General features: G+C 52.7%; 1 long non-coding RNA gene across 2 annotated transcripts; it reads left to right on the top strand.

Moving 5' to 3' along the window:
* Positions 1 to 3208: 3208 nt before the first annotated feature.
* LOC104650568 (uncharacterized) lies at positions 3209 to 11343 on the top strand. 2 transcript variants are annotated; one of them, XR_744173.3, is made up of 4 exons: positions 3209 to 3417; positions 3718 to 3882; positions 9635 to 9715; positions 10000 to 11343. It is a non-coding gene; the product is annotated as an uncharacterized LOC104650568 (long non-coding RNA). The 2 variants fall into 2 exon arrangements; XR_012518161.1 differs by having other exon boundaries at positions 9635 to 11343.
* The last annotated feature ends 1341 nt before the right edge of the window (positions 11344 to 12684 follow it).

Here is a 12684-nt window from a genome sequence, read left to right as displayed (position 1 = left end):
CCCCCCTTGGATAATTCAGTATAATCTCTTCTCCATCTCAAGAACATTCAGTTAATCACACCTTTTTTTTTTTTTTTTTTTTTTTTTTTTTGAGATGGAGTCTTGCTGTGTCACCCCAGCTGGAGTGTAGTGCCATGATCTCAACTCACTGCAACCTCCGCCTCCCGGTTCAAGTGATTCTCCTGCCTCAGCCCCCTGAGTAGCTGGGATTACAGGTGCCCACCATCATGCCCAGCGAATTTTTGTATTTTTTAGTAGAGATGAGGTTTTGCCATGTTGGCCAGGCTAGTGTTGAACTCATGACCTCAACTGATCTGCCAACTTCAGCGTTCCAAAGTGCTGGTATTATAGACATGAGCCACTGCACCCGGTTAATTCAATCACGTCTGCAAAGTCTCATTTGCTATATAAGGTAGCAGGTTCATAGAACCCAGGGATTAGTACAGCTTGAGGGCCCCGACAATCTATCACACGCAGGAAGGGATGGAGAGGTGGCGGGGACTTAGCATCACCAGGAAACTGTGACCATCCTTAGGCCTGAAAGGGCAAGGATTGGCGAGGAATAAACACTGATCTCTCCTTCTGCCGCGGTCTTCCATTGGCTGGAGCCATCAGAGACCAGAAGGCAGAGAGCTCGTGGTCCGCAGATACGACTGGGATCTGGAGCAGAGGAAGGAAGGGATGAAGTGGGGAGAGACAGAAAATCAGCAGCACAAGACTTGAGTTGTCTTAGCTCAGACCATTGCTATTTTGTAGTCTGGGTCTTCTGGAGGGGGTTCAGGGCATGGGGTGGCCTGCCTCTGTCTCGGCCTCCCACTCTATGACTAGCAGACCCTTCCCACACCATCCCAGGGCACCAGATGGACAGTCTCTTCTCGTGCCAAGCTGCCAGGATTTGGGGAAAAGAGCTGCCACGGAAATTCAAAGCAAAACAGCCAGAAGTCTCTTTGAAGAGCAGTTCCTTAGAAAGGACTTAGAAGAGGTAGGAAGAAAAAGGCTCTGGCCGGCAGGTAGCTGGTGAAGCGACGCCATGACTGCCCTGAGAAAAGCGAGCTATATCTGGGGACTGGCTCTCTGATCTTCCCCAGACCCCCTCACTGACCCTTAGACAAACAGGAGGGATGGGGAGCCCCACGCTGAGAATTAAGAGTCTAGGGTCCAGCCCCAGCTCTGCCACTGACTCTCTGTGTAACCTTGAACGAGATAGAGTCATTCTCACTGCACCTCAGCTTCCCCATCTGTGAAAGGGGAATAACGTTACAAAGTGCCGTAGGTCAGGTTCTCAGAAGCAGAGAGTCTCATGCAAGTCATTTATTGGTTGGAGTTGGGTCCTCTGGGGTGAAACCTACAGGGGTGAAGGAAACAGGAAAGCAAGGAAGGAAGCCAGGCAAAGACGTGGGTCCAGCTGAAGTCTAGTCTCAGCCCCATCCCACAAGGAGCTCTGGAGTAGAGCTGAGAGCGGTCCCCTTGAGACAAATGCGGGGCTTCGTGTCCATCTTGGGGCACGCATAAGCTGAAAAAGACAAGGGAACAGATTCTCCCGAGGCCTTCACAAGGAGCTCGGGCCTGCTGCCATCCTCATTTTCGACTTCTGACCTCCAGAACCGTAAGAGAATGCAATCCATGGATACAGGTTTACTCTACCGAGGGAGTGGTCATTTATTTCAGCAGCAACAGAAAACGGATACAGCTGCCAAGGCTGGGTGGCCACACGACTTGCCCCAGGCCCAAGGGTCCTTGTCCCAGCTCTGTGGGTGCCAGCAGTTACTGACTCTGTTTAATGAGAACCTTCTGTGTGTCAGGCACAGGTGACAGTGTCTGTGCTGCACCCCTTGGGTGCAGCTTAGCAATTCTGAGTGCCTGCCCCACCCCCGGCTTCTGTGTGCTTTAGCCTCTAATGGTCTTCAGGCTGCTGGAGCTACTTTGACCCTGAGTGCAGAGAACTGGAAGCCAGGGTGCGACAGCCAGTGGTGGAGGGCCTTGCTTTGAGTCTGAGCAACAGAGGCGCGATCTACACTGCGGGCACCCCTCCCACCCTCCTGCATAGACCCTGGCTGGGCGCTTCCCTCGCCCTCACCAGCTTCCCCTAGGAGCACGCCCTTGACACATCCCTTGTACAGGAATCCTCATCTCAGACTTTACTCCGGGGTTCTGGCCAGAGCAGCACTGTATCAGGGGCGCTTTCTATCTGGTCGTCACAATTCCTCCCCAAGGCGGGGAGGATGATTCTTATCTCACAGGAAACTGAGGCTCTGATCAGCTCTGACCACAAAGGTTAAGCCAGAATCGGAACCCAGACCCTGGAGAGGATGCTTTTCCTTCCTGCACTTGGATACTTCAGCCTTCCAGACGGCCCTGTCCCCTGGACTCCTCCTGTGGCCCTGGGGAACCGGGAATCGTCCTGGTCTGTATTTCCTGCAGGAGGAAGCGGCTGGGTGCAGGGAGCTGGGCTCTGGAAGAGAAGGATCTTTTGGGACCCTGTCCATCTCACCCCAGCCTGGGTCCCTGCAATGGGGCTGCGGGTTGGGAGAGGCTTGGGGGACTACTGGAACCTGAAATGTGGGTGCTGTAGCAGTGGTTCCCTGAGGGCATGAGAATCGCTGAAAACTGTGCAGGCTTCATGCCGATTCTTCAGTCAAATCGTGGCAAATGCCTTATCCCTCCTGTCCTCACCCCCCGTTTTCTCTTCTGTAACCTGGGGATCATAATCTCCACTCCACACAGCTGTGGCCAGAATGGAGGGAATTGTAGATGGGAACGCAGTTAGCACAGAGCCTGGCACAGTGAGAGCACTCCTTCCCCCGCTCAGTGAATCCCTCCGAGTCTCAGTTTCTTCATCTGTAAAGTGGGAATACTATCTACCGCACAGTCACATCCGGAGAAGCTGTAGTGAGATGGGGGGGTCAGGAGTCCTGATCCTGGTGACCTCGGACTAGCCACTTGACCTCTCTGTGGTCTCCTGGCCACTCTGGTTTGTGAGAGCCACATGAGCGAATGCAGTGACGAGCTCAGAACGTGCCCAGCACATAGTAAATGCCATTGTTGTCATGTGTGCGGAGGCCTGGCTCTGCGCCCGGCATGCAGCAAGGACTCAGGAAACAATGGCAGTCTATTCGTCAGCATTTCCTGGTCCCTGTAATGAGGGAGGTCACCTCCACCTTCCCACACAGCCCTACGGCTTCCATCCGCAAACTTCCAGGGCCCCGTGCTCAGGCTGGCTGGGCTGGAGCTGACGGTGGGAGGAGCACGAGCCCTCCACGTCCCTCCACCTGTTCACGCCTCCAGCTCTCACCCCAAACATGCGTCTTCTGCTCTCTTCTCTCCCCACCGGGGCCCATCCTGTACGGGCTCTTGCTCCACACCTGCCATCAGCTACTTGGTGATGACTCACGCAGGAGCTGGGCTGACGCTGTGCAGGTGCGCTCTCCTCCCTGGAGCTCCTGAAGGCACCCGTCCCACCGTCATTGAGCGATGGCCAATCCCTGGCACCCCCCTCCCCTGCCTTCCGGGTGTCCATTCGTGTAGAAGCTGCCACTCTGTATGTGCGTGCGGGTGCACCCCTCCCAGAGGGGAAAAAGCAGCCTGGGATCTCAGCCTGGCGCCTCTTGGCCTGAGAGCAGCATCCACGGGGGCTTTCACCTTTCTTTTTCTGGACCACACAGGCCTGCACTGCAAGGCTCCTTTTTTTTTTTTTTTTTTTTTTTTTTTCTTTCCTAGGGCTCTGGATGGACAGGGTAGCCCAGGGCTGGACCAGCTGCCGAGAGGAGTCCCCTCTGCCGTCTGCCCACTCAACAATAAGACTGGCTCCGACCGCCTCCTCCGTTGCACCCGGAACTCATCTGGGCTCCAGCCTGAGGGAGTCAGGCCCGTCTCATTCTCCAGGTAGGACTGAAACTGGGCGGGCAAGAATTTGGGTCTGACTCCAGACTGCCTGCCTTGTTAAATCAGACCAACCCAGAAAACAAAGAGTGGAAACCTCCAAACCCACCTGCTTGGAGCTCAGCCAGTTCAAACAACATTGATGAATCCTGGCCCTGGGCTGGGCCTGGGGCTCGGGGAGGAAGCCACACATCGCCCACCCCTGAGACAACCACAGCCTAGTGGGAAAGAGACCAATGGGTTCCAGTACCCAGTGAGGTCCAGGATACTGCCAAGGATCCCAGAGCCCAGGGGACACAGGCCGAGTCCTGCAGAAGATTTTCAAGGCCTCTGCTAGGAGGAGCCCATCCCCTTCCCCTGCCTGAGCACGCCTGACACTGTTTCTCTAGCTCCTCCTCCGACATGCAAGGCTTTCTCTTTTTCCCTGGCTTCCTCCTTGAAGCGGCTCCTAGCCTCACTCATTTCAATCTCCTCTCTGCTCCATCTTGCAGACCCTACACACACATGCACTCACACTCATACATGCTCTCTCACGCTAACACACACACACGCAGTCGCACACACACTTTCACACACTCACACATGCTCACGCTCCCACTCTCACACACGCACTCACTCATACATGCTCTCACACACGCACTCACACACACACTTTCACACACACACTTGCACACGCTCTCACACATGCACTCACACTCATACATGCTCTCTCTAACACACACGCACTCACACACACACTTACACACACTCGCACATGCTCTCACTCTAACACACGCACACACATTTTCACACACACATGCACTCACACACACTTTCACACACACATGCACTCGCACACGCTCTCACACTAACATACACGTTCTCACATTCTCACACACATGCTCTCACACTAACACACACATGCTCACACACTAACACACACAGGCACCCACATACGCACTAACACATGCACCCACACAAACACACTTGCACTCACACACACTCACATGCCCTCTCACGCACATGCTAACACACACACTTGCACACACATGGATTCACACACACACTATCATACACAGTCACATAAACACATTCTCACACACTTTCTCACACACAGTCTTAAAAACACACATTCTCACACACACTGTCATTGTCTCACATACACTCACACACATTCACATACACACACATTCTCTTTCTCACACTCTTCACACACATCTCTCACATGCACTCACACACATATTCTTACACATTCTCACATACACATTCTCACATACACACACACATTCTCTCACATACATACACACATTCTCACATAAACACACATTCTCTTTCACATACAGTCTCTCTCACACATTCTCACACACACACATTCCCTCTCATACACACACATTCTCTCTCTCACACACACACACATTCTCTCTCACACACACACATTGTCACACACTATCCTCATGCCCTCTTCCCTCCTCACTCCACATAATGAGAGTGACTTAGTATTTTCCTCACTTGACTGTCCCCTTGGCATGCCCCCCACTCTTTGCCATCTCTACTGCCCCCTCCACCACCATCAGCCTCCTCCCTGCAACCAAGAGACCCAGCTAAGTGTTGTCTCTGAAGGGAATTCCGATGACTACGATTGTCTCAATCTCATTTCAAATTTGAAAAAGCCTGGCGTTACCAAGGGCTAAACTGCTCATGAATTTTTAAGCGCCAACACAAGCCTTCAGAGACATTTCCTGCTAATGAGATGAAGTGAGATAGCGTACGTGGCACTGGGCGCACTTCCTGCATGCCTGAGATTGTGTTCTGAGGCTGTTGCTTCAAACCGAGCCTCAGATGGCCAGAGGGTCCGCCTTTGCTCTGGAGGGAAAGCCTCAAAGCCTTGCGGTGTGGTGCGATGCTGGCAGCAATGGAGGGGCGCCAGGAAGGAGGCCTGCAGAAACCTTGGGGCAGAATAGTGTAAGGGGCGTGTGTGCGCCTGTGTGTGCCTGTGTGTGATCCAGAGGTGACAGAAACCACACAGTGCCTGGCTCGTCCCTCCGTTGGGGTCTCACTCAGCTACTCTCTCTGGCTGCTACCACCAAGCTGGCCTCAGGAGGTCACTGTGACCCTCACAGTCCCTTCTGCTTTAAGGCAACCCTTTTCCCTTAGTTGCCTGCAATAGAATGGAGGTTGGCTGTCATTTCCAAGAGAATTTTACAGGAAGAACATGATGGAAACCTGATTATATTTATACTCGCCTTTGCACTATAGTTATTTCTTAAAGCTCGGTTTCCAGTTCCCAGAGATCCTGTGGAAGCAGCAAAGACATTGGCAGGCGTCTGATTCTCTACCCTAAGAGAACCACAAAGACACCAGTGTCCACCTGGGCATTCGTCTGGGTGCGCTCTGCTGACCAAGTGTCAGCTGAATTGAGCAGAGGGGGGAAGGGAACGCCCATCTCCTGAGCAGCCCCGCCCTGTGCTGGACTGCTATAGGAACTTGGTATTTCCATCCATGAGCTCACTCATGCCCCAAAACACCCTCACGCCACATGGTCCAGCAAAGTCTAGCTGCTTGCCTAAGGTCACCGAGTTGGAAATAATGGCCCCACGAATGGAATGTACTATCAATAAATGCAAGGATTCACATGAGCTCAAGCTCAATCTAGGCAAGAAGCATGGGGTTTGGGGGTGGCCCCAAGCTCAGCTCTGACAGCAGCTCAGCCAAGCCATGCTTCCTTCGCAGCTGGAGCAGGAATTTTGGGTGCTAGGGGCCCGGCGAGCCTCAGCCAGCTGCTCCTTTCTCTTCCTCCTCCACCAGCCACTGAGTCCTCCTGCCCCCACCCAGCCCCAGCCAAGCTCTGTAGTTGGGCAGCACTCCTTTCTGGTTCTTAGTTGCTATGGACCTTACCCTCTGGCAGGACCCCTGCTGTCCTCTCCTGCAGGGTGGACTGACAAGATGGGACCGGCACCGCTCCTGATACAATGAACCCTGGGCTGTAACCCCAGCCCTGCCATGTACAAGCTGTGTGACCTCAGCTATGTGAACTCACCTCTCTGTGCCTGTTTAACTCCCTAAGATGCAATTAACAGTAGTACTCTACCCTAAGAGCTGTTGTGGGGCTTTCTTCACCTCCCTTCTCCTGCCTTTTATTTTTGTATTTTGTATTTTATTTATTTATTTATTTATTTTGGGGGGACAGTGTCTCACTCTGTCACCCAAGCTGGAGTGCAGTGGTGCCATCTTGGCTCACTGCAACCTCTGCCTCCTGGGTTCAAGCGATTCTCCTGCCTCAACCTCCCGAGTAGCTGGGACTACAGGCAAGCGCCATCATGCCCAGCGAATTTTTTGTATTTTTAGTAGAGACAGAGTTTCACCGTATTAGCCAGGATGGTCTCGATCTTCTGACCTTGTGATCCACCTGCCCAAAGTGCTGGGATTATAGGTGTGAGCCACCACGCCTGGCCCTCTCCTGTATTTTTTTTTTTTTTTTTTTTTTTTAAAGAAACACTGGCCGGGCGCGGTGGCTCAAGCCTGTAATCCCAGCACTTTGGGAGGCCGAGGCGGGTGGATCACGAGGTCAAGAGATCGAGACCATCCTGGTCAATGTGGTGAAACCCTGTCTCTACTAAAAATACAAAAAAAATTAGCTGGGCATGGTGGCGCACGCCTGTAATCCCAGCTACTCAGGAGGCCGAGGCAGGAGAATTGCCTGAACCCAGGAGGCGGAGGTTGTGGTGAGCCGAGATCGCGCCATTGCACTCCAGCCTGGGTAACAAGAGTGAAACTCCGTCAATAAAAAAAAAAAAAAAGAAAAAAGAAAAAAGAAACACTTTACAGCATTTACTTTGTGCTGGACACTGCATTAAGCACTTTATCCCTAATTTCATCCTCATGACAACCTTATAAGGGAGGCATTGTTGCTATCTCATTTTACAGAGTAGAACTCCGATGCACAGAGAGATGAAGTAACTTCCCCAAGGTCACACAGCTAGTAAGAGGCAGAGGCAGGATTCAAACCCAGGCAGGCTGGCTCCACAGTTCAGGAACTTGACTTCCTACTCTATAATGAAATGATGGGTGTGAAGCCTTTTAGCATAAAACTCAAGCCTTTTAATGTGAAAATGTTTGGTCAATGGTAGCTATAGTTGCCCTGTGACCTCAGCAGGTCATTTTACTTCTGTCTCCATTTCTTCATCCCTAAAATGGGACTAGTGGTAGCTCTCTGCTGGGCTTGGGGTGAGAATTCATCAGAACCATGGAGTGAAGTGTCTGTCACAGATATTAACACAGAGTAGGGCATGGGCTCTTGGTGGCTCTCCTTCCCAGAAGGGACCTATGGAATGGGGTCGGGACTGGTAGTGGCTAGACATGTCCACTGAGTCAGCAAGAGCAAGATGTAGGAACACCACCGGCCTTGAGGGGCCTGAGTAGAGAGACAGATGTGTGGGCAGCGGAGGGGTAGAGCACGGGCACAGGTCCTCTGACGTGGGAGGTGGCATCGGGGGTCCAGATGCAGGATTGGAAAAAAAGGGGTGAACACTTATGGAGTCATCCAATCCTCACGGTGACCCGGAGAAAACAAGCTTCTCAGAGAGGGGATGGAACTTGCCCAGGGCCACATCTCTAGAAAGGAGTGGCAATGAGATTTGCCTCTAAGATGCCCCTGTGGTTTCTCTCTTACCACACTGCCTGTCAGCAGGATGAAGGGCCCAGCTATGAGGTCAAGCTCTAGGTTAGAAGTAACTGTTTCTTAAGAAAGTCCAGGCCGGGCACAGTGGCACACACCTGTAATCCCAGAACTTTTGGAGGCTGAGGTGGGCAGATCACTTGATGTCAGGAGTTCGAGACCAGCCTGGCCAACATGGTGAAACCCCGTCTCTATTAAAAATACAAAATTAGCCTCCTGTGGTGGTGGATGCCTGTAATCCCAGGAGAATCGCTTGAACCCGAGAGACGAAGATTGCAGGGAGCCGAGATTGCACCACTGCATTCCAGCCTGGGTGACAAGAGCGAAACTGTCTCAAAAAAGAAAAAAACAAACAAAAAAATTAGCCAGACAGGGTGGCACGCACCTGTAGTCCTAGTTACTTGGGAGGCTGAGGCAGGAGAATCACTTGAACCCAGGAGGCAGAGTTTGCAATGAGCCGAGATTGCGACAGTGCACTCCAACCTGGACAACAGAGCAAGATGCTGTCTTGAAAAAAAAAAAAAAAAAAAAAAAAAAAAAAAAAAAAAAGAAGTCCAGCAAAAGAAAGGCAACAGTCCTTCCTGCAGAAGTGTCCCAAGTAGGCAGGTGGTGCGATGGGGCCCGGGGCAGGGGAATGCGGAAGGGCTTGGCTGAGGACTGCAGCAGGCAGGCAGGGGTGAACAGGAGGCATGGGTGGCTGGAGGCTGCCTGTAGTCTGGCTCAGCCCAGGGAAAGGGAGTGAGCAGGGCCTCACCAGGACATGGAGGGAGGATCCCCTGTGATCCAGAGAAGGGAATAGGGTACTTCCTCCCACCTGTGCCAATCCCCCTGGAAGATTTTCCCCAGGCACAGTAAAAGGAAAGGCTCTCAAAGCAACCCACTGGGGGACCACAGCAGGGGTGACGGGAACCCTTTCTAGGGCGGTTGTCTGCTGTCTTCACAGGCAGGAAGCCACTTCCTGTGGCCCCAACGGTGCCCTGTGAAAAGCCAGGCCCTGGCCCAGCAGCCAAGAGGGCCAGGATGGGTTCCCCCAGACCCATTGTCCTAAGAGCAGATTTGTGTTTTCCAGAGCGACTCTTCACAGCTTCTCCTCTTTCCTAGGTGACAGTGACAGCCAGCGATGGGCAGGCAGCTTACTCCCAGCCTGGCCTGAGTCTGTGGTCCCAGCGTAAGGTTACCGCAGTGAGTTCTGACCTCAGCATTACCATGAGGATGCTCGGATGCCAGGCCGCCAGCAGCACCATTTCCCCCGGGGCAGTGGGAGGGGACCGTGGCTGATGCTGACTGCCTATGATGTGGCCTGCTCTTGCCTGCTGGGGCTATTTGTCCCCAGACATATGTTCCAGATCTCAGCTGAGTAGGGTGGGCCAGGGGACTCACTCAGGACCTACGGGCTCTATTGTGCGTCTGTGTTTGGGGTGTGGCGAGAGGTGTTTATTAGACCTCACGGGGAGCCTCATTTTCAGGTCTCCCCAGGCTGACCTGGGCTGCTGATCACGTGCTCCTAATGGGCCTCGGATTGACATTCACAGCAACCTGGCCTCCATAGCAACCAGCTGTGACATCTCAAAGAACCCACGGAGCGGAGGAAGCTTAAATGCCTGTTTGGGGAAGACAGCCTTTGGTCCCTCTCCTTAGCCCCCCCCCACCGTGATAGGCGAAGAGGGCCTAGAAACGCTGAGAGCGCCACGGCCTCCGCATCTCTGGAGGTTTGAGTGGGGTCTCCTGGAAATCCTTCCCTTCCTCTCTTTGTCTCCTTTCTCCTCATCCTGCAAAAAATATGTATCTCAGATTCCTCAACTGTAAAACGGGGATATTAGAAGCCGCTCTTAATTGAGTGTTTATGCTGTGCCAGGCACTATGACAAGCATCTTGCATGGATTTTCTCGTTTCCTTCATGACAACCCTATAAAGTACTTTCCTGTTAGTATTCCCCCTCTGTAAGCGGAGGGAAAGGAAGCACAGCAGAAGGGCTGGAATTAAGACAGCCTGGCTCCAGAGCCCGTTTTCATAACTGTGAGAGAATGCACCAGATTCCTTCTGAACGCCGCCTGCCACGTGCGCGGCTACAACTCTATTTCCAGCCACGCTGTGGCAAGTGGTTCCGGGCGGCTCCAGCTCCCTGTGCACCACCAGCACCTGGCCTCCTGTCAGCAGGCGGCGGTTTTCATTTTCTGCCCAGGGGCTTCCGCAGCGCCCCAACACGAGGCTGGCAGGAGCGGGCACAGCGGGAGGATTTATGGAGGGAAGTTGCTTCCATGGAGCCAGCCTCAACCCTGGGTGCACAGGCGCCACTGGGTGAATGCTTCTGCCAGGCCATCATCTGGCCCATTCGGTCCCTCTATGCACTGCTTGGAACGTACTGGCAGCGCTGAGCCCCAGTCATCCGTGGCAGTGACCTAATAATGCACCGTTATATTGGCTCTTCTGCTTTCTCTTTCTTTCCTTTTTTTTTTTAAGGAGTATTGCTGTCACCCAGGCTGAAGTACAGTGCATGATCTCGGCTCACTGCACCCTCTGCCTCCCGGCTTCGAGCGATTCTCCTGCCTCAGCCTTCCAAGTAGCTGGGACTACAGGCGTGCTACCACGCCCAGCTAATTTTTTTTATTTTTGGTAGAGACAGGGTTTCAGCATGTTAGCCAGGATAGTCTCAATCTCCTGACTTCATGATCCACCTGCCTCGGCCTCTCAAAGGGCTGGGATTACAGGTGTGACCCACCACACCTGGCCTGCTTTCTTTTTTCTCACTCCTGTTCATCCCTCATGTCTGGTCCCTAGAATTACTTCCAAAATAAACTCCTTGTACACAAGTCTTTGCTACGGGTTCTGCTTTGGGGGGATCTTTAGTGAAGACCACACTACAGGGTGGCATTCTGGAGCTGGGTCACCTGGTGAGATGCAGTGAGGACCCTGTTGTTGTTGTGTGTGTGACGGTGGCCACCCCTGGTACTATGGTGATTAAGATTGTCCCTGTGGAGGGCTGGGGAGGTACAAATGATGGTGGGGGGTTAGATGAAAGCACTAGCATTGCAACAATCCAAGGGCAGTGACAGTGACAGCCAGCGATGGGCAGGCAGCGATCGGGATGACGAGGCTGGCTGGTGGCTGTTAACTGCTCTGGAAGCCTTAAAGGAAGAAAACGGCAGGCTTGCGTTGATCAACTGTCAACTCAGGCCATGCAGTGAAGAGCAAAATCTCCATGGTGCTGTTTTAAGGGACTCTCTCCTTCTGCAGCCATAGGGTACCCTGTACTGAAAATCAGGCTTGGCATGGAATTGGGGGCAGAAGGGTCACAGGTCTGTGAAGCAGAAAGAGGGCGAAGCTTGGCCAGATCTCAGCCAAAGTCAAGAACCCTCCTGGGCAGAGAGTGGGATGCTGAGACCTCAATGAGGGATAATTGGGTGGATGAGTCTAAGACTCTTGAGGACTCAGACTCCTCTGGAATCTTGAGCACTGAACCCCCACAACTCAGCAAAGCACTCCGTGGCCAGTCGGGCCAGGCCAAGGCTAGGCTTCCTCTAGGGCAAATTACCATGTCCTCACATCCTCACCCCATCTCCTGCTTGGCTCAGACTCCCACTGAGAAACTCCCGTCATTGACAGATATTGTACAAGCGGAATACGAGGTCCCGCAGTTTTAACTCACGTCCAGTGAGATTGGGATTAATTCAGTCCTGAGCAGAAACACAACCTGGGCAATTGGAGAGCAGATCTGGGCTTGGGTTCAACTACCCCCGGGGATTCCTCCCATTTAGGTCCAGTCAGGATGCCACCCTGTCGATTTCACGGCTTGTTAGGATGCTTGAGGAAGCTCATGGATCCCAAATGCAGTGACTGAACAGGTATTTACTGTACACCAGGCACTGCTAGACACGAGACACCAGCTGTAAACCAGCTCTTGTCTCTTTTCAAAGCACCCACATGCGGTGGGGAAGATGAAAGCATCTACACAGACCATGGTACTCATAGTAAAGCTGCTTTTGAGACGTGACCAAGTGCCTGGCTTTGTGCTGAACTTACCAATACACAGTATCATGAGATCCTTAAAAACATCCTACAAGAGAGAGATTTTCACCCCTGTTTTGCAAACGGGGATGGCGATAGAGCGGGGATTTGACCCAGTCTTATCTTGCTCTTCCCTCTACATCCCT

This window comes from Saimiri boliviensis, chromosome 6 (genome assembly GCF_048565385.1).
Source record: "Saimiri boliviensis isolate mSaiBol1 chromosome 6, mSaiBol1.pri, whole genome shotgun sequence".
Classification (NCBI taxonomy): domain Eukaryota; kingdom Metazoa; phylum Chordata; class Mammalia; order Primates; family Cebidae; genus Saimiri; species Saimiri boliviensis.
The sequence above is the reverse complement of the archived record's forward strand: the minus strand, read 5'-3'. Positions and strand labels throughout refer to the sequence as shown.